Genomic DNA, 21,194 nt, shown 5'->3' with positions numbered 1-21,194 from the left:
AGGTGTGTATTATTACCAAGCCTTTATTTCCCCTGGCCCAAGTGATTTCTAAAAACTATGTATCAAGAAGGCTTTTCTAGAAAGACTAGAGATGTACATGTTTGCAAATACAGTGGCATCTCGACTCACGAACTTCGTAATCCATTCCACGACTCTGGTTGCAACCTGAATTGGTTGCGAGTCAAGTCAAATTTCCCCATAAAGTTCAATGTAAATAAAGTTAATCGTTCTGACCCCTACGAATGTGGTCTCGAGCCGATTTTGGTCACGAGCCAAGTCAAATTTGCCCATAAGGTTCTATGTAAATAAGGTCAATCTGTTCTGTAAATATTTCTTTTATCACAAAAATTTGAAACAAAGTGACAAAGAACAACACAGTGCAGTGCAGTGCAGTGCAGTACAGTATAGTGGAGAACACTAACCTAGGTGGGGGGGAGGTTATTGTTTGGAGGGAGAGTCCCCCTCCATAAGGACACTGGGGAGATCTCCTTCAGGGGTTTCCTCTCTTCCTTGTCTCTTAGCTGCAGGGTCAAGTTTGGTGAAAAATCTGCACATTCTGGTCACCTTCATCACCGCTCTGCACGTTCTTTTTACCACCCTGCTTGCTCTGCACTTTCTTTGGAGCCATTTTTCAATAAGCTTCACAGCACGTGACCACAGGTCTGTCTGCAACCACAAGCGGGGAAGATGGCCGCAATCGTGCTTGGGGTGGGGGGATGGCCGTGATTGCGATTGTGCTCGTGCAGGAACATGACCGTGATCGTGGTCATCACCCAATGTGGAAGTTCGTGACCTGAGGCAAATTTTTTCTGAAATTTCTGTTTGTGACTTGATTTGGTCATGAACTGAGGCATTTGTGAGCTGAGGTTCCCCTGTACTGAAGCCATTTTTAATCCTTTCTGTAAGGACATGAGCCTCGCTGGGTCAAACCAAAGGTCCATCTAGTCCAGCACTCCATCCACACAATGGCAGACCAGCTGCCCACAGGATCCCTCTAGCAGGATGGGTACAAAAGCTTTGTCTGCCCAAGCTCCTCAGCAACTCAGGCAGGCAGGCCGCCTCTGATGAAGGAGGCAGCCAGTGTCAGGAGACAGTGATGCTGCAGTTTACGATCAAGAGAACATTACAGTTTATTCAGACACATGGCAGAATTTGCATGCTTCCAGCCACAGCACCATTGCTAGCCCTGTCCTCCATGAATCTGTCCAATTTTAAAGCCAGCCAAGTTGGAGGCCATCACATTACCTATGGCTTGGAATTCCATAGTTTATACATTGTGTAAAGAAGTACTACATTTTATCTGTATCAAACCTCCCACCAATCAGTTTCATGCAATGGTCCAGAGTTCAAGTGTTATGGGAGAGAAAAGTCTCCCTCTCCACACCATTATTTTAAACACCTCTATCATGTCTCTCCTTACTCGCCTTTTTTCTAAGCTAAACAGTCCTGTTAAGCTTCCCAGCATAGGTAAGTCTTCCATTCCATATAAAAATTACTGATCTAAGATACTTTTACTGATAAACACTTGGGGATGCTACTATTAATGCTGTTTCCCATCATGTGAGTATAGTCACTAGATCATAATGTGGAAGAAATGTGCATTCAGTTAATGTAATTCTAATCTAAAAATTACAAGTGAAAAAACCCACTGTAAGCTATCCTGCAATTGGAGCAGCATCTGGGTTATCCCACCTTTTTCTTATTATTTGAGGTTTGGGGCTGCAGAATTAGACCTGACACTAGAAGATGCTGACTCAGTTATAAAACCTTCTAACTGTTCCCATGTTTTAGGAATGGGATTGAAACCATTAGTAGAGACAAATGCAACATAATATGTTTGTTAATGGAAAATTGAAAAAAAAAGTCACTCATAGACTTGAGATTATGTAAAGCTTCTTAAATTCATATGGGTGCTTACCATTCCTAATGGACAAGAGAGTCTTCTCCAATAGATTTTTTTTTCCAGACCAGATTTCTCTAAGCTTCACCAAGATTTCACCTCACCAATAGAAGCAGGTTTAATTAAATATACAAGTATAGTTTATTCAGACAGTAATTACGGATGTGCCTTTTAAAAGATTTTAAATGCATGATAATTTTTTGTGAAAACCAGCTTTGGGAACATAAAAGGCAGCTTTATGTTCCTAATGAATCTGCTCCAGGTGGCCACTGGGTGGTGAGGAACAGGAGTGTTTCGTGCCAGATATGCAGAAGAACCCGACCATGTAGGGTCCCCTTCCCAGCCTGCGCATTAAGACCCCTGCGAAGAATGGCTTATCCATTTTCCTGCCCCTGTCAAAAACAGCTGGGCAGACGGCTGGTTTTCAACTTGTGAACGCATTTACTTTAACTTGAAGCATCATACTAAGGTTCAGGCCTCTGCCTTGATTTACAAGGGAGATGGCACATGACAAACGAGAAGTGCTAACCACTAAAGACGGCATGACCTCACATAACTTGGCTAGAACCTGGCCCTGAATAGCAGCACATGTTGCCGGTTAATTGGGCTGCAGGATGGCTCACGCAGCAACAGTGATGACTATCTTGAGTTGTTCCAAGCACTAAACTAACAAACTAAAGTATAAATAGAGCTGTATGTATTTAAAGCCCCGCGATACCTGTGGGACAGGAGGTTGCCTGCTACCTTGAACTCCTTGGTGATTGATTCCAATGCTCTTGAAGGAGTATGTGGGGGTTAATACCACTAAAATCGGGTAGAACAGCAAATCCTGGGATTGTGAAACAAAACAAACCTCCCCTCTCTTTCCACCACAAGCAAAATCTGACCTCCCTCTAAAGTCAGCAATCAGCATAGGCAAGTAAAGTGCATTGCTGTGCTGTATATTATTTATCTCTCACTTGGAGTTATTTAAAGGGAAAGGGATATGGAGAGGAATTCTGAAGAGAGCAGCCCCGTGCCCTGCAGCAGGAATTGCTTATGGCTGCTTGAAAAGCACATTTTAATGCCTCTTCTGTGAGGTTTAAAAATAACTAATCCAATTTAAACCCTGGGATGAGATGGGACTTTGCAAGCTTAAGTTTGATTTGCAGGAATCTATGACCTGCTATATTCTTGCTGAAGGTGCCTTGCCATCCACAGCTTGTGCATAATCCACCATGGATTAGTTTTAGCCATTGGGTAAGGAGGAAAGGGAATGTTTCCTGCCAGATATGCAGTGACACAAGTTAGTAGGAAATGGCTAGTAGCCAAGCAACAAAATTTCTGGAACAAGATGGAAACCTGGCCTGCTTGCTGTGCATAGTTACTAAAGCCATGGTCGCTGTTTTCCAGCACTTGATTAGTGTTCTAGGGACAAGCTATTTGTTGGAAGAGACAAAGAGCAGCTCACTACTGTGTCTGTTCTCTCTCTTTACCTTGTAAAGTATAAAGCAAAACAGCAGAGAGTGATGTCACTGCATTTGGCATGTCCCTGTTGCCACCTCACATTGCTGACCAGTGAGGAAAAGATGGAGAGATACATTGAGTCTAGGTTCACATGATCACAACAAAGATGATAAGGCACAATAAGGGAACTACTAATTAACATCACCACATGTGCTGATCCGATTTTTTAAATTACTGTTGCATGGTTTGCTGTATCATCCAAACCCAAGCAGTATGGCTTGCTTGGTGCGGGCAGCAACCCTCAAAGAACCCAACAACAACCCACGGAGGGCCGCAGTGTTAGTTCACCATGTCACGGCTGTGCGAAGCAGCTCACCTTGTGCAGTGGTGTAGTGGAGCCAGGCTCAGAGGAAATGTTATTAGCAGCGATGCTCCTTTCAGCTGCTGCAGAGTTCCTGTTTCCTCTGAGCTTAGCCACACTCCGGAGAGAAGCTGGATGGAACTGGTCCTCTTCACAGATTAGTATATCATTCCCTGTATTCATGAAAATATTGGGGGGTGGTTTAGACTTGACAATTAAGACTCATTAGCTTAACAAAAGACCTGTTCTAAATTGCTAGAGCTCTTTCAACACAACTGCCTGAATTTTTGGACTCTTCCTGGGGACAAGGCTATGGGAAGTCTTCATGGTGAGCACCTGCACTTCCAAATTTATCACTATAGCACTGAAAGTGTGATGATGGCATGCCATGCCTAATTTGCATTAGATACTATGAAGAAGGGAGGTGAAAGGGGCAGCTGGCCAAGAGCCAGGCGGTAGAATTAGATTCTGCCAGTGCAGCATGTTCCTGTTGCTTCGGTAGGCACTCTACCCTAGAAATGGCAGCATTTCAGTCCTCACACCTTTTCATTTCCAAGGGGAACAATCCATAAAAACATGAAATGTAAAAATACAAAAACTTCTGCATTACCAATTAGGAAAGGCAGGACCAATGAAATGGGGTTCCAACAGGTCAAAAGATACTGCCTCTTACTAGGTTTCTTGGAATAATTTAAATGATGAATGCACCTCCCTTTAAAGCTTAAAATGTGTGGGCAACTTATAACCCTCCAAACATTCAGGCCTACATTAGCCATCACCATAGGCTATGTTGGCTGATTTACTGGTAAGATCTAACTGGGCATTTCTGATTTGTAGCAGTCTCTCCTAGTTCCAAAGCTGTTAGTTACATTGCAATCCTATGCATGATTAGACAGGAAAAAAGTCTTACAACTCCCAGAAGTCCCCAGTCATCCATGTTGGCTGAGGCATTCTGGGAGTTATAGGGTTTTTTCTGTCTAAACATGATAGGATAGCACCCATAGGTTTAGTATGGTTTAACACTCCATACTTCCTTAAGAACCCTACTTACAGATTGCAAGCTCGTGTATAATATTTTCAGACTAATAAGTAGACAACTGTTAAAGAAAAACTTCCGTCACAGTTCCCAAGTAAGGCTTTTATAGTAGGTTTTAATTCCAATGCTCACAGCAGTGCCAACAGAATTGATAGCATTATTTCAGTCCTAAACATATTAATATGTATCCTCAGAATGTTTGCCCAGACTACCAGATGACTGCAGGTTAGCACCAATATAAGACATCCAGATACTGTCCCACTTGCATAGTTCCAGGATCTAGTCTTTCTGATCTGCACTGAGGAAATATAGGCACGTGTGTAGTAATATATTCTAGAGCTATAAATCTATGTGGCTGAAGAGTGGCAAATTATCACCCTGCAAAAGCAGTAATACCAACATACATAACAGTATGTCAAACCTGACCTCAGAACTGTCATTCTTTTCCATTCCTGCAAGTTCCACCTCTTAGAATGTGCAGAAAAGTATTTAAAACTAAAATTACGGGTTGCTTAAGACAGTCCGTTCCACTGCACTTGTATACAGCTCTAATGCACATGCACTGGAAGCAGTAGGAACCATATAGAAGAGTCCTTCATGCCGTGTGCCTTGTGTTCTGCAAGCCAGCACTGCACCATGCCATGGGGATACTGGGCTTGGACTCTGGAGCAACAGCAAGGCAGGCTTGCCACATTTTGAAGTAAGCAAGCTAATACATTGCCGTCTAAAGTGGGGCAGGGTCAGCAGTCTGGTGACTAAAAACTATCCACAGCACCACTTCTATCATATAAGAGTTGTTAACTCCTATAATGGAGACCCCTACTTCTGTTTTGGTTTGGTTTTAAAGTGTACACCATCCTTCCTTTCGTTGTTCTAGATCCAATCCACAGAATCCAAACAAGGTCATAATGACAAAGGCACAAGTGTGTGCGCATGTGTACACATAAATGTGTGTGTATGTCCATGTGTCCGGAAGACGTGTAAAAATGAGTTGATGGAGATCTAAAAGTGCGGCGTTAGGGCCAAGTGGGAGAAAAGAATCCCAGCCTGGGCTGTACCTTTTGCTGTGAAATTGCTTTGGCAGATGGGAACTCTGAGCTTGCAGCATGTGTTTTTGTGTCTTCCTCCCCACCAGGCTGACAAAAATTCCAGTTCCATTATATAAGGAACTAAACTGAACGGTCGGCAGTGGGCATATGCTTCAGGGCAAGAGTACACAAACAGAAGTCATCAGTAAACGATTTGGCTAGAAGACAAATAGGGCATTTATCCTGGTCTCAGTCAGGTACCACAAGACCCTGCCAGCACAGCTGCTGCCCATGCCCTGCCTCTACCTACCCTGCATTCCCAAACAGAGCCTTCCATTTGCCATTCCTAACAGCGAATGGAAGACTAAAGGCAGAGGAAGGAGATGGGTTCCGGTTGCTCAGCAACCAAAATGTAGAGCATCCAGACTTCGCTCTTGATGCCACAAGCAGCTCAGGCTAGGGACAGAAGCATCTTGCTCCATGAACAAGAAAAGTTACATTCTTGTCTCTGCCATACATTATTGCATAGTGTAAAAACTCCTGTGTTAGCATAAGATCCAAACCTCATGACCAAGAATTGAAGACCATGACTCAGGAATCTGAAGATGAAGCATTATGGGGAAGCCACAAGGGACTGGGATTCCTGCCTCCGTCAAAGCCTTGCAACGATAGCCCTGAATTATAGCATTTTCTACAAATACCAAGGACTCCTACTAAAGACATTGTGGTTTGGAATGGATTTGCAAATTCAATTAAAAACAGAGGTTGCCTTCCTTGCAAAACTCTGTTGCATGGTTTCTCAGTACAGAAAGGGCACTTCCCTAAAAGAGCCCAGATTAGGGATCTAGACTGTTTATAATTGGGGCGCGGTGTAGAATTTTTGCCCTCAGTGTGAAAAATGTGGGCATCTCTGGTTTGCTTTTACATGAGTGATGAAGCATCCCAGCCGCTGTAACAAAGTGTCAGGACAAAAGCAAGTTAAGCAGCCATGTGAGAAGGTAAGTGCTATTTTCAGATCTCCATATAAATAAATATATATATATAGCCAGGTAATCATAGGTTACTGACACACTGAAATTTAATAAATCACTGGATCCAGATGATATCCATGCTGGAGTTCTCAAAGAGCTCAAATATGAAATTGCTGACCTTCTTACAAAAATATATAATGTTCCTAAAATCACTCTCTGTACCAGAGTTCTGGAGAATGGCCAATGTAACACCTATTTTTTAAAAGGGATGAAGGGAAGAACTGAGAAAGTACAGGCTGGTTAGTTTAAAGTCTGTTCCAGGTAAATAGCTGGAAATCATTATTAAATAAAGAATTAGCAAGCATATAGCTGAAAACAAATCATTTTTCCCCCAAAGGTCAATACTGTCTCACTAACCTTTTAGAGCTCTTTGAGAGTGTCAATAGACATGTGGACAGTGGTAGACATTGGAGAAAGTTCCTCACCAAAAACTCCTGAGCAAACAGCCATCATGGGATAAGAGAGGGAGGTCCTGTTATGGATCAGTATCAGTAAAAATACAAAGCAGAGAGTGGGAATAAACTATGATTTCTGCAAAATGAGGGATGCAAACCATAGAACCCCACAGGTTCCTGTATTACGAGCAACGCTTTTCAACCATTTCATAAATGCTCAAGAATCAAGAGTGAGCAGTGAAGTGGCCAAGTTTGCTGATGGCAGCAATCTATTTAGGATGGTTAAAAAGGGATTGTGAGGCCCTTCAAAGGGATGTCTCCAAGCTAAGAGAATAGGCATCCAAAAGACAAATATGGTTCCACAAGCATATGGTATGCTTGTGACAAATATGGTAAGCAAGCATAAAGTGCTGCACATTGAGGGAGAGAGGTGAATCCCAATTTCAAGTGTAAACTGATGGGACCTAAGCAAGCAGTGACTGACCGAGAAAACAGTCTTGGAGTGGTGGCTGACAGCTTGATGAAAACAAAATGTTGGCTCAGCGTGCAGCTGCGGAGAAAAAAGAAAGGAACCCCATGTTAGGCATAAGTAGGAAGGGATGTGAAACTAAACTGCCAAGGTCATACTCCTCAAGCGCAAATCTATTGTGTAACAGCACTTAGAATATTGTGTACAGTTCTGGCTGCCACACTTGGAAAAGGACTTTTAGGAATTGTAAAAATTCTGTAAAAGGGGCAATTAAAATGATCAAGGGATTGGGACAGCTCCCCTATGAGGGAAAGTTACATCAGCTGTGATTTTTTAGCTTATAAAAACATGAATAAGGGGAGACATGATAGAGGTATGCAAAATTATTTGTGATGTGGAGAAAGTGGAGAGGTCCAGCATTTTACTTCACCCCCATAATATTAGAACCCAGGGTCATCCCATGAAACTGGTTGGTAGACGATTCAAGACAATCTTTGTAACTTCTTGTTTGGATTACTACAAGATGCTCTATGTGGGGCTGCCTTTGGAAATGGTCCAAATGCTTCAGCTAATCTGAAACAGGGCAGCAAGGCTTTTAATGAATATTGGCTCACAAGAAAATATTATGCCAGTCCTCTTCCAGCTGCACTGGCTGTCAGGCCAGGCCAGGCCAGACCAGGCCTGATTCCAACTGTTACGACTAACATTCAAGGCCTAAACTGCTTAGTCCAGTTTATCTGAGGGATCACCTTGTCCCATATGTACCTAGCCGGACCCTGAGGTCATCAATAGGGGTCCTTCCCAGGAAGCCCTTTCCAAAGGCAGTGGCTACCTTTGAAGGGCCTTTTTGGTTACGGCACTCTGGCTGTGGAATGAGCTCCTCAAAGAGGTGCACCTGGCACCTACTTTGTATTCTTTCTGGCACTAGGTGAACCCCTTTTTATTTTCCCAGCATTTTAACAGTTTAACTTTTAAACTTTGGTTTTAATATTGTATTTTATCCCATACCACTATTATGTTTCTATGCTGATTCATCACAATCATTGAAGTTTTGTTGTTTTCTGTCAAATGTTATTGTTTGTTTTTATCTTTTGTTAATTGCCCAGACAGCCTTGGCTATTGGGAAGTATTAAAATGAAATAAATTTGAAGCCTACAATGACCATCCCCCATGTGTTAGAGACCCTAGAAAATGTAACTTTCCCAGGATGCTTGAGTCTGTAGTGTGGATGCCAGGTTCCCTCTGGTGCATCCATATTCCAGAGCTACTGCTTAGAAATGGAGCCAAAATGACAATGCTCCTTCTCACTTTCTTCAAGAACCAAAGCATAACCACTGACCCGGGGAAGTCACACACTGTATCATGCTTACTTCTTTTAAGGACTTCTCTCATATTGTCCAAAATTTGTGCTTAAGTGAAATGCAATAGTATTTACATCTCAGGAGCAGGAAGCCTGTTGTGGAGTCCACATTAGCCCACAACTCAGACAGAAGATATTCAGATATGCAGTCCAAAATCCTAATTCTCTGAGTAACAACACTGGAGCTGTGCTGAGTGGCAGCAGAACCGTGGCGCATTTATCCTGGAGCATTTATTCAATGAGCAAATCATCAGAAGACTAACTCATTCTTACTTAACTATAGAAGAAATGGAAGCATGTCTCATTTTCTATGTGGGGAACTGAACAAGTGGATGGGGTGGGGGGAGAAACACAAACACCGCAGAAAAGAGCTGTGGTGACAGCCCAGGTACTCATGAGATGCCCCAGGCCCCAGGCCCGGACAGCATGTATCCCTGGTTTCTAAAGGAAATAAGGGTATTTTTAGCTGTTCTTTGCTGACAGATCCAGTTCCTGGGGACAGGAAAGAGGCTGAATAGAACACCGTTCTTCAGGCGGAGAAGACTTGAGGGGTGCAGACCAGCCACTGCAGCTGAGACCTAAGTGGGGAGAAGCACGAGAAAGGACTGAGTGAAGGAGGGAGAGGCTGAATGGCATCACTTAAAAGTCAGAAGATGGAGGGATTGCCCTTGTCTAGGTCCAGTTCCAGAAAACAGCCTCGTCTTTAGCAAAAATATTCATTTGACTTTGCTTTCTGCTCAGAGATTAAGTAAAAATAGCTTCTCTCCCCTCCTCTCTTTCATATACACCCTCTCTCTCTCTCTCTCTCTCTCTCTCTCTCTCTCTCTCTCTCTCTCTCTGTGTGTGTGTGTGTGTGTGTGTGAGAGAGAGAGAGAGAGAGAGAGAGAGAGAGAGAGAGAGAGAGAGGGTGTATGTCTCCCTCACACAGAGAGACAGAGAGAGCACTAGCTCTAATCAAACTCTTCTCTGTAGTGTCTGAGTAAGATTTCCTCACTTCATAACGTTATTTGCTTCAGCACTCGCAGGGCTGCAGCAGCCACACAGGTCTATGAAAGGACAATGAGTTCTCATCCGTTTCTTATTATACTAATGGCATGCAGAAGAAAATTCCAACTGCATGTCTAATAGTCGTGCACTTCCTTCTAGTTGAAAATTTGAATGGCAACTGGGGTTTTGTTCTGTTTTAACAACACATTTGGTGAAGGGGAACTGGAGGATCAAAAGCAAGTATCAAAATAAATGAGAAAGGGAGAAAGGGTTTTGCTGTGATAACCCTCAAAATGCTAACAGTTACAGAATGGCACCTCTTGGGGTAATCATGCAAAATGTGGCATCCTTGTTCTGTTTGATGAAGTCTCTGTGCTGCATGTCAAACCAAAAGCCACATCAAACCAAAAAATATGAATTGCCACAGGTCCAGCAAGTTAAAATGTGTCAAAAATCAACACATTTACCCTTCTGTTTCAACTTTTAAACAAGGATATCACATCTTGCTTTCCAATGTTGTTGAATCAACGGATTTACTTTAATCAGGCTTCTCAAGAAAGGCAGTCCTTCCCTGAAGGTAAAATTTGGAGCAGTTGCTGAAAAGTTACTAAGAGAATGAATCTGTCACTCCTAGACCTTACCAGAGGGCCATAATCTGCGTTGGATTCCCGGATCCAAGGTCAGAAACAGAGCTCCAACCTCAGGGCTAGAAGTCTGCATTCACCCCCAACACCACCAGCATGGACAAAACTACACTGGCTGACTCTCAAGGTCGGAGAGCAGGTAAAGAGGCGTTCCAGGGGAAAGGGATCGCCGAGGCCAGTCTATGATGCATCCTGTGACTTCTTCCCTTCCCTTCCAGTGCACCTCAATCGGATGACTGTCCATTTAGCTGAAGTGCAGAGTGGGAGGAGCAGCAAGGCAGAGCCACCCAGTCTGTATAGGATGCTTATATGCCTCTGGAGGTTTACAAACATCAAGACATGGTATCCCGCTATGAGTACCACAAGGGCTGTCACAAAGAGGAAGGTCAAGATCTCTTCTTGCTGATGCCAGAGTGTAGGACATGGAGTAATCAATTCAAGTTGTGAAAGCCCAGATTCAGCCTGGGTATCAGGAAAAGCTTCCTTGCTGTCAGAGCAATACGACAGTGGAACCAGCTCCCTAGAGAGGTGGTGGACTCTCCCGCACTAGAGAAATTCAAGATGAAACTGGACAGTCATCTGAGTGGGATGGTGTAGTGTGGTGTCCTGCAACAGCAGGGGGCTGGATCCAATGGCCTTCATGGCCACTTCCAACTTGACTATTCTATGATTCTATGAAGAACACAACCCATAGGATTGCCCTCTAGGACTTTTCTGCCCCATTATAAACTATGGCAGCGACTATTGGCAAAATTAGTGCATGCATTTTGTTCCATTCCAAAGCTAGAATGTTACTAGTACTTTTGCATTTTCAGAAGACTACTGAAAACAGAGGAAATCTATAAGATTTCATGCGCAATGCTTACTCCTTTAAATATGAAGATGATATATTAGTATATGGTTTGGGATGGACAGTCTTATGGGGATGTAGGAGGGTTTAACCCTGAAGTAGGGAACTTCAGGCCCTGGAGCCAAATTAAGGCTTCTTAAGTTCCTGCCTGATCCCTCAGGTCCTCCAAATGACTCCATCCCTTTCCCTGGTCCCAGTCACTGATCCTTACTTGTCTTCCTTGCTTTTGTTCACTTTTCTCCTGATTCTGAAGGGTTAAAATGCCTTTGCTATGTCTCTTTGACCCATTCCCCAGGCTGATCCCTGCTGTTTCCTTCCATGTAATGTGAAAAGGATGTTCAGGTACCAGAATTTACATATGTACCGTATTTTTCCATGTATGAGATGCTACTTTTTCTTAAAAACGTTTGCTTAAAAATGGAGGTGCATCTTATACACGGGGGGGGGGGGGCGGGGGCACACTGGGGGGGCAGCAAGCGGGGGCAGGGGGGCAGCGCGCGGGGGTGGCACGCGGTGGGGGCGGCGAAGCGCTGTGCGCAGGTAGGAGGCAGAGAAGAGATGTGCACGTGGAGGCGCAGCAGCCGCTTGCTCACTGGAGATGGGTAGGAAAAGTGGGGGGGGGGGCGTCCTATACATGGGGGCATCTTTTAGATGGAAAAATATGGTATTCACACTGTATCTACCCAGATTCAGATGGTTATGAAAATGTAGCCCAGTTCAAGCCTTCAAAAACCTTAAGTGTGAAAGAACACACACTCAGTGACTCCAACCCTGACTTCCCTGTGCCAGATAAATTTCTGATGACTTTAGTATCTTCCTTTCAGCATGGGGAATTCAGAGGTGCAGGTGCAGCCTCTCCCCTGTCCCCTTTCCACACTTAAGATTTTCAGGTGCCTGTATAGGTCTCATGCCTACAGATAATCACACCTGATTTGTGCACAGGTACTAGACTAATCTAGGCAATAGTTCATGCACACAGATTAACCTGGATGGAATGAGTGCACAGAAAGTAGTGTGAACTGATAAATGCATGTCCACTTTATGGTTGTTCACTCATTACATTCAATATATACAGAATGTCTGCACATGTGTACACACTATTAATATGTGCAAAGGTGCAGTTATCCACATGTAATATTCAAGACATGAACTTTACACATCTATAATTACTCACTCAGGATTGTCTGGCCAATGGCTGCACTTCCTTTTGGGAGGACATTCCTTCAACAGTGACAAAACATCTCATAAGCAAAATATCATTGCTGCAGCAGCTTTCACGCTGTTTGCTTAACAATGAGAAGAAAGATGTGTGGATCTCGAATAAATCGGTTACTTTTTCAGCTAAGAAATTGCTCATTGTACTGCTGTATACCATGTTGTTGCAGCCCTGCCACAACACACTTATTCATTATTTATTTATTTGATTTATATCCCACTTTTTTCTTAGGAACTCACAGTGGCTTACATCATTCTCCCCCGGCTGCTGTTCTCAGTCTCATCCCCACAACAACAACCTTGTGAGTTAGGTTGGGCTGAGAGTCTGTGACTGACCCAAAGTAACCCAGCTAGCTCCATGCTCAAGCAGGGACTAGAATCCAGGTCGCCTGAGTCCCAGTCCTGCACTCCTAACCGTTACACCACACTGGCCCTTAACATGCACTTTAAACAGCGATTAGTCCTTCCACAAGGACTTTGGATAATTCTGCCTTCCCGAGTATCACTGCAAAGTCATAAGCCATGAGGCAAACGGCCTTCATTACTTCCAAGTGCAACTCCAGAAAGTACTTAGAAACACATTTGGTGCAACAATGAAGCAGCACCTCTGGCAGCCCTTCCTTACCTTGGAAGAAGCAGAAGAGACAGATACAGAATGGGAGATGGGAATTCAAGTCATTCTGCCAGTGCCATAAATGGGCAATTCAGTTACTTTGCACTGAAATAAATCCTAGTATGTTCTTTGGGACTTGCATAAGATGGTGCTCTCTGGAAAAGTTCCTAATTCTACCATTCTAAATGTAATTAATCCAGCTGCATATGGGGCTTCCAAATATACTAAAAATGCAAGTATGAAACTTTGAAAACTGAATTAAAATGCTATTGAATTTAAAATATTTGCTGAATTGTTTTTATAAGAGGGGAAAACAAAAGAAGCAACAGGAACGATATATAAAACAAAATTAGAGGGCATGGAGTTCAATAAATGGGCAATTCATATATGAGCAGGTCTCTCTTCTCAGCCCTGCCTGCTGATACACAGATGGGGACAGGAGCGAAGCTTCCAGCCAATCTGGCCTCCGAACAGCTGATGGATTAGTGCTGTATGACAGCATTTGGCTGCAGGTCACTCCTCCCCCTTCTTCTCTAGCTGGTGTTTTCTATTCAGATCCTCCCTCTGCAGTTCCCAAGTCTCGTTCAATCTCTCAAATCTCCCGCTCACAATTGCCTCACAAGGACTCTTCCTCAGAATCTCCCCGGGCTAGACAGTTGTGCCCAGGTACACTGCAGTGGCTGTATGTTCACAAAATGGAAATACTGCACGACTATTGTATCAGTACCATGCCAAGGCGGATATTACAAAGGTTCCGAGCACCCACTGGAGGCCTGGGTGAATGGGCGGACATGCAGGGGCCAGCTTGGTTTTTTCAGTCCTGGACCCATTCTGTGTTAGTGTGCAGAAATGGAAGGATGCGTGGAACAGCTGAGCTTTTGCTTGGTTGTGCACAGGTATGTGCCACACCTCTTCGTTAGTCAAAGAGTTAATCGAGTTAATCAAAAGGTAATCAAAAAGCAAATCAAAAATGTTTTTTGAGGCAAAAAACCCAAAGAGGTTTATTTATCAAGAGATGTGACATGGTAACTGTAGACTTTGTGCCTGGCACAAAGAGAATTGAAGGGAAAGGGAACTAAAGCTTTGATGTAACTCTTACCAAGAACTAACTTTTTATCTTTGGGATCACTATTGTTATTTATATTATATTGATCTTAGAAGTTTTAAACAGAAATGTTAGAAAACAGAAAAACAGAAAATATGGATATTAAAGGTGCCAGAATTAGAGATGAAATTTATAAATTACAAGCATTCGTGGACGACCTAGTTTTTATCTTAGAGGATCCCTTGGTAACGACATCTAAACTTTTAACAAAGATAGAAGAATATGGCAAAGTTACCAGGATGAAAATTAATAGAGAAAAGACAAAATTGTTAGTGAAAAATCTCACATTGGAGTAGAAAATGACTTTCACAGAACAAGTAGACCTCCAAATTGTTATAAAGGTTAAATATTTGGGAATTTTTCTTACAGCTAAATGGGCTACATTGAAAGAAGATAATTATGTTAAACTATGTAAGGAAATTAAGAGTGATGATCTTGCGCAATGTCACAAATTGTGCTTGTTTACAACTTACGCTCGATGCAACCATACTTTTCTTTGATCTTTCTGGCCCAAATCTAGATGGGGAGGATGGATTATGTGCAAACAGCATAGTTTCTGGTCCTTTTTTTCCATTACGAGGCATCTGCGAACCCTGTATTGCTAGAGGGATCCTCATGTAAGTTTACAATAGTACACAACTAATTTTACTATCTTGCCCAATTCCCAATAAAGACAATTTTTCAGAACACTGGCTTCCAGGGGCTTCATATCCACTTAAGACCTTTGAGCATTCATGAATATATAATAGGCAAATTAGTCACAGGAATCAAGCTTATACCCAAGATTAATTGTAATCATTAATAGTAAAAGAGAGTAGCCTTTGCCACCTTGACCTTTTCCCTAACTTGCCCATCAATGGAAGACCATAAGAACCTTCCTGAATCAGACCTCAGTGATCTTTGTAATAAGGCGACCTGTCTCTTTCAGAGATAGGTCTGGATTTGAATAGCAACTCCCCTTTAGTAGGTGTAGTTTTCTCAGTAGTTCAGTTGGAACTGGTTAGTGCAAATTAGTCTGTCAGCACAAAAAGCTGTATCTGTTGTCCAAGAATAAAGAAGTTTGTCAAAGTTCCTTTATCCCTGTTGCTTCTAGGCCTTTTGTCAGGTGTGCTGGAAAGTCATCTGTGAAATTAAAGAAATGGAACCTATTGGCAAGCACTCAGTTCACCAGCTGCAAGATTATGCTAATCCGTCTTTCAGAACCTCACCTTCCTGGATGGCCCTAGAGACAGAAACACATCAAGTTGGAATTTAGATCATACTGCCCTTTGAAGGGTCTGATTTCAATGGGAAATGATCCATGATTGATCCAAAGATTGTCATCCCATAAGGTACATAGGAGAAGATGCTGAAACTGTTACATTGACCACATCAAGGGGTCCAAAGGACAAACACCAAAGCCAGGTTTCTCATTTATTAGTAACAAGTGAAAGCGCACATCACGCAATAGGCGATCACCACAATATCAACCATCAGAGACAGCCATCTTCCCACATGAAATTCTTGATCTATCTGGTTAAGAGTGCAAGTGACCTCTTTGGGCTCAAGGGGCACTCATCTTCCCTGATAGGCTATTGTTCAAAATATCCTGCAGTTCTTCAGACCCCTGGCAAATCAGCCCACACCATTCTGGCCAAGAAGAGAGACATGTTTACCTTGCATGGCATTCCAGAGAGAAAGTTTCTGATCATACTCCATTTACTGGCCACGCCATGTAGCAGTTTGCGAAAGAATGGGGTTATCCCCATACTGCACTCGTGCTGAATGCCCGCACTCCAAGGGGCTGGCTGTACACATGGTCCAGACAGTCACATATGCTGGAAAAGACACTACAAAATGGCTCTGATCCCCATCTGACCTTGCTAATCCTCCAGGGTACTCCAGTCTTAGTCTTCCATTTCCCCCACTTCAGCTGATATTGAACTGGAGTGGACAGTGATTCAGTACCTCAGGGCTTCCAAGGGTGAATGTATCTATGAGAAACTCATATGTAGACCATGAATACAACCATACCCACCCTAGCAAGTGGTTTACAGAGGCACACTACCTCTATAACACTATCCCTCATTCTCTGGAAACCTTTAACCCCATTTTTCATCTCACAGCAGCACAAATGAAAATGGGACAAGTGCAATTAATACAACCCAAGAAGTAGTACATAAGAAACCCCATTCTGAAAAGCAAAGCAAAGTGCCAAAACCTTAGCTATACTGTAAGACTGGCCTCTTCATTTTCCAAGAGAACCTAATGACCCAGCTCTTCATTCAGCTAAAAGATAATAGTGGGTTTCTAACTATAGCTGAACAACCAAGCTCTTATTGCAACTAAGTTATCTTCTGGGATTCCAATTCCTAGCAGCTGTTATCCACACTCAGAAAACCTGCCTATCATGATTTAAAGTGTTGTGCGTGTGTTCCTTTGAATGTTGATAAATCTCAGAAGAACAAGCAAGATAAAAGAGGGAGATGAGTGAGTAATGTCATTGGTTGGTTACATTGGAGGGTGTGTGAGAGAAGAATAAAATAGATACTATCAGATGCTATCACTCAGAATTTAGTCAGTCAGAGACAGCCTTCTCATTAGAATCTTGCTGAGTGCTGTAAAGGGGATTTAAGATTCAAAAGTGAAGGGAAGGACTAGGGAGTGTCAAAACCTAATATTGTCAAGTGTTTCAAGGGTGTGAGAGATAGAAGACCTGAGTGCAGAAGGAAAGGATTAAACTAAGGTAAATAGAAGGACTGGAGAAAATACAGTCAGAAGAGAAAGGAGGATGTGTGAGTGAGGAGTGTTTGTGAAGGGAAAGAGTGAGATACCTCAGCCAGAAGTTATTCATATACACTATTTTATTTACTAAGGAAATAAGTTATCGAACATCTAGAAATCAATATGTTTATTGTACAAATAAAGTTTTATTTTGTTAATTGTTAACCCATAGTCATAGGCTGTTTGAATACCAGTGTCTCATCCTCAGGACCACCGAGTCCAATGAAGGAGCCTTATAGCTTGGACACAATATCGAGGGAGAGGTTAATTAATAAGATTGGAATTAAATTCCTGGTGGCAATGTTACATACACAGGAAAAAGGAAAATATCAGGAAAGTTCAAGACACACCATATCCCAAGCTCAAGCTCAGTCCTGATAAGACAGACCTGCTGATTGATTGATTGATTGATTGACCCTAGCCCAAACAGGGAGCAAACAGGCAGTGTCCTTTGGCATCTGGCCTTTGGCCCCTGCCCAAGGCTGCCACCCTTGGTGGCATCTGTGGAAAAAAGGGCGAGCTGCCCAGCACAGCTCCCTACTCCCAGCTGGCACCTGTTGAGCTGCCTCTTCCCTCCCTGGCCTCCTCGGCAGCCCTGGTGTGCCTCTCACGAATGCGATGCCAGCCAAGGGCAAGATGGGGCATCTGGGCACAGCTAGCCTCCATGCTGGTCTCTGGCAGCGAAATACAGCAATGGAGCAGGCAGGCAGATGGTGCTGTTGGTGAGTAAAGCTCCATTTCATATGGGAGATTGTAAACCTGCCCTGGATGAGGTTGCACTCCCCCTAAAGGACAAGGTTCATAGTCTGGGGGTGCTCCTGGACCCCAGGCTCTTCCTGGCTGCCCAGGTGGACTCAATTGCCTGAAGCACCTTATATCAGGTCTGGCTGATTTACCAACTATGCTCCTACTTGGATGGGGGTAGTCTTGCCACAGTTGTTCACACACTGACAGCCTCCAGACTGGACTACTGTAATGCACTTTACATGGGGTTTCCCTTGAAGGCAGTCCAGACTCTTCAACTGATCCAAAACAGAGCAGCGCAGTTGTGACGAGGTCCAATTCTTATGAACATGTTACACCTGTCCTCTGTCAACTGCACTGGCTGCCTGTTCCAGTCTGGACTAAATTCATGGTTTTGAATATGACATAGAAGGCCCTAAATGGCTTGGGACCACATTATCTGAGGGAGTGCCTTATTTCATACATTCCTGCCCATCGTTTAAGATAATCAACGGAGGCCCTCTTAGAGGTTGCTCTCCCTAAGGAGGTTAAGGGGAAGGTTGCAAGACCTCTTCTGTGGTAGCACCCCAACTGTGGAACGCCTGCCATTGGAGATGTGACAGGCACCTACTTCACAGAGGTTTAGGCACCTGATCAAAACTTTTCTTTTTCAATGCACTTATGGCACTACTTAAACCATCTATATTGATTGAACTGGTTTTAATTTATTAATTGTATTAATTTATGTTTTTGTTTGATTGTATACAGTGGTACCTCAGCTCACGAACTTAATCCATTCCAGGACTCTGTTCGTGACCCAAATTGGTCGTGAGCCAAGTCAAGTTTCCCCATAAGGGTCAATGTAAATCCGTTCTGCAACTATTTTTTTTACTCACAAAAATTTGAAGCAAAGTGACAAAGATCGTGGCCATCTCCCCCCCACCCCAGTGATCGTGGGGTGGGGTGGGGGGAGACGGGCGTGAGCACACTCGGGCAGGGAACACGGGTGCAATCGCAGCCATCTCCCCCGCAGCATGAACGGGGCTATCTCCCCGCCCCCAGCATGACCGCAATCGCGCCCATGCAGGGAAGGCAGGCATGCTCGTGCTCGTCACCCAATGCAGAGTTCGCGACCTGTGGCAAAATTTTTATGAAATTTCTATTCGTGACCCAATTTGGTCATGAACTAAGGTTTTATTCTTCAATAAAACCAAACACAGCCAATCAACAGGAGGTTAACAGCCTCACGAACTAAGGAAATCTACTTTGGCCATGGGCAGTATAGAAATTAAATAAATAATAATTAGTATTTAATTATTACTAAACCAAATTATTTAATCATTATTATTTTTATTTAATTATAAATAAATAATTAATGATTATTTAATTATTACTAAACCAAATTATTTAATTATTACTAAACCAAATTATTTAATTATTATTAAACCAAACGCAGCCAATCAACAGGAGGTTAACAGCCTCACGAACTAAGGAAATCTACTTGGCTGTAAACAGCCCAGGGAGCTTTGGCCATGGGCAGTATAGAAATCAAATAATAATTAGTAACAACAGTGCAGTCATGAGGGGATGTGGGGACGGACTCTGGTTACTCATGGTTCGCCTGGTGCTTGTAACACAGTCCAGCGTGTGCTTGCGACACAAAGCCACATTCCACGCCACATCCGCACTGGCCAGAAACACGCCAGTCAGGGAAAGAAGTGCAGACAGTAACTGCTTGCCCCTCCAAATTCCACATACACCTGTGCCTGGTTCACCAAGAGATTCAGATCCTGAAATTTCACAGTGACACTCCCACTGTAAGGTGTCCAGTGCTGTGCAAAATGAGCACAGGAAGAAGCCGGCTGGATCGGCCCCAAAGACCATCCAGAAGCCGCCATTTCTGGGAAGCTCACAAGCAAGGTGTGAGGACAAGGCAGTAGCTTCCCTTTGCTGCCACGTGCTTCCCAGCCACTGGCACTCAGAAGTGCACCACCACCAAACCTCGAGGTTTCCTCTAATTGCCAAGGTTAGTCTGAGGTCATCATGAGCCATTCACAAAACCAATGTGACCTAAACTTCCTTTCAGCCCAAACTGAGTGCAAGCAAACTTGTCACAGAGAAAAAATGCTGTTCTTTCCTCCTCCGGGCGAATAATACCCATGGAGTACAGGAGGGGCATGTGTGTGATTTCCCAGAAAACACCCCTGGGAGTGGCTGGTATTAATTTAAACACAGGGACACCAACACGTCTCACTTCCACATCATATCTACTTTGGTCCTTTACAAACGTAATACAGTTATTTAAACTGACTCATCTGGAAGACAGGCCTAAATATATTGCAACTATTGCAGCTCTCTGGGGCTATCCCTCTTTGCTGGAATGACTCATCTGTTTCCTTATTCTCCATCGCCATCTTGCTGCAATATAGAGGACAGCAGCATTTGAACAAGCCTACAAGCAACGTTACACATCACACATTTTATTTAAAATGAAATGTATACCACTTTTAACAGGCCAACCCCACAACACATGTCTCTCCCAAATGTGGCTTTCTCTGAGTTCAGTTACTTACTTCCTAGTCAGGATGATTAAAATGGCAATTTCTTACGATTTCATCTTCACCTCTAAAAAGAGGCAGGGGAAAGGGGGGCATGCAGCTATTCCAAACTCTTTGCTTCCCACAGCTGTGCTATGATCCAAGGGACATCACAGGTATTGGGACTACAAGAACGGGAGTGGGGGCAAACAACTGGAATCCTGAAGCAACTAGGAAATGAGGGTGAGACATCAAGGAAGATGTCTGCCATACTTTACTGCCTAGCAACCATCCCTAATAAGGGAGTTCAGAAACCACTCTGCATCTAGGGCCCCTGTCCTGAAGGGCCCACCCCACCCTTAATTCTCACTATGCCACTGTGCCATCCATCACCATAACTGTTTTCCTGGAGGTGAAGTGCAGCTCAACGACAAGGCTTTGCCTAAAGGAGGTCTCACCCTCATTCTGACACTTCTCTTTAAAGCTGTATCTCCTAGCAGAGCTAGGAAAGTCCTGTGCTTGTGATGCTAGAACACTGGAGGACATTTTCAGCTACAGGAACTAGAGCATTCTGTGGCAGCAGAACCATGAATCCTGCGTGCGTAGCAGCATAAGAAAAGCCTTTCTGGGTCAGACCAGAAGGGTCCAGCATTCTATTCACACAGAGGGCACCCAGAGGCCCACAGGATCCCATAAACAGGACATGAATGCTCCAGCTCCCTCCTGCCCAA

General features: G+C 43.5%; 1 long non-coding RNA gene across 1 annotated transcript; it reads right to left on the bottom strand.

The window, feature by feature from the left end:
• Positions 1-804: 804 nt before the first annotated feature.
• LOC123035957 lies at positions 805-19,867 on the bottom strand. Its single transcript, XR_006417060.1, has 4 exons — positions 19,857-19,867; positions 18,148-18,158; positions 2,619-2,637; positions 805-1,059 (listed from the first exon to the last, which is right to left on the bottom strand). It is a non-coding gene; the product is annotated as an uncharacterized LOC123035957 (long non-coding RNA).
• Between the last annotated feature and the right edge of the window lie 1,327 nt (positions 19,868-21,194).

This window comes from Varanus komodoensis, unplaced genomic scaffold, assembly GCF_004798865.1.
Source record: "Varanus komodoensis strain SLA01 unplaced genomic scaffold, ASM479886v1 scaffold7_3, whole genome shotgun sequence".
NCBI lineage: Eukaryota > Metazoa > Chordata > Lepidosauria > Squamata > Varanidae > Varanus > Varanus komodoensis.
Note: the sequence above shows the minus strand (reverse complement) of the source record. Positions and strands in the feature narration are given on the sequence as shown.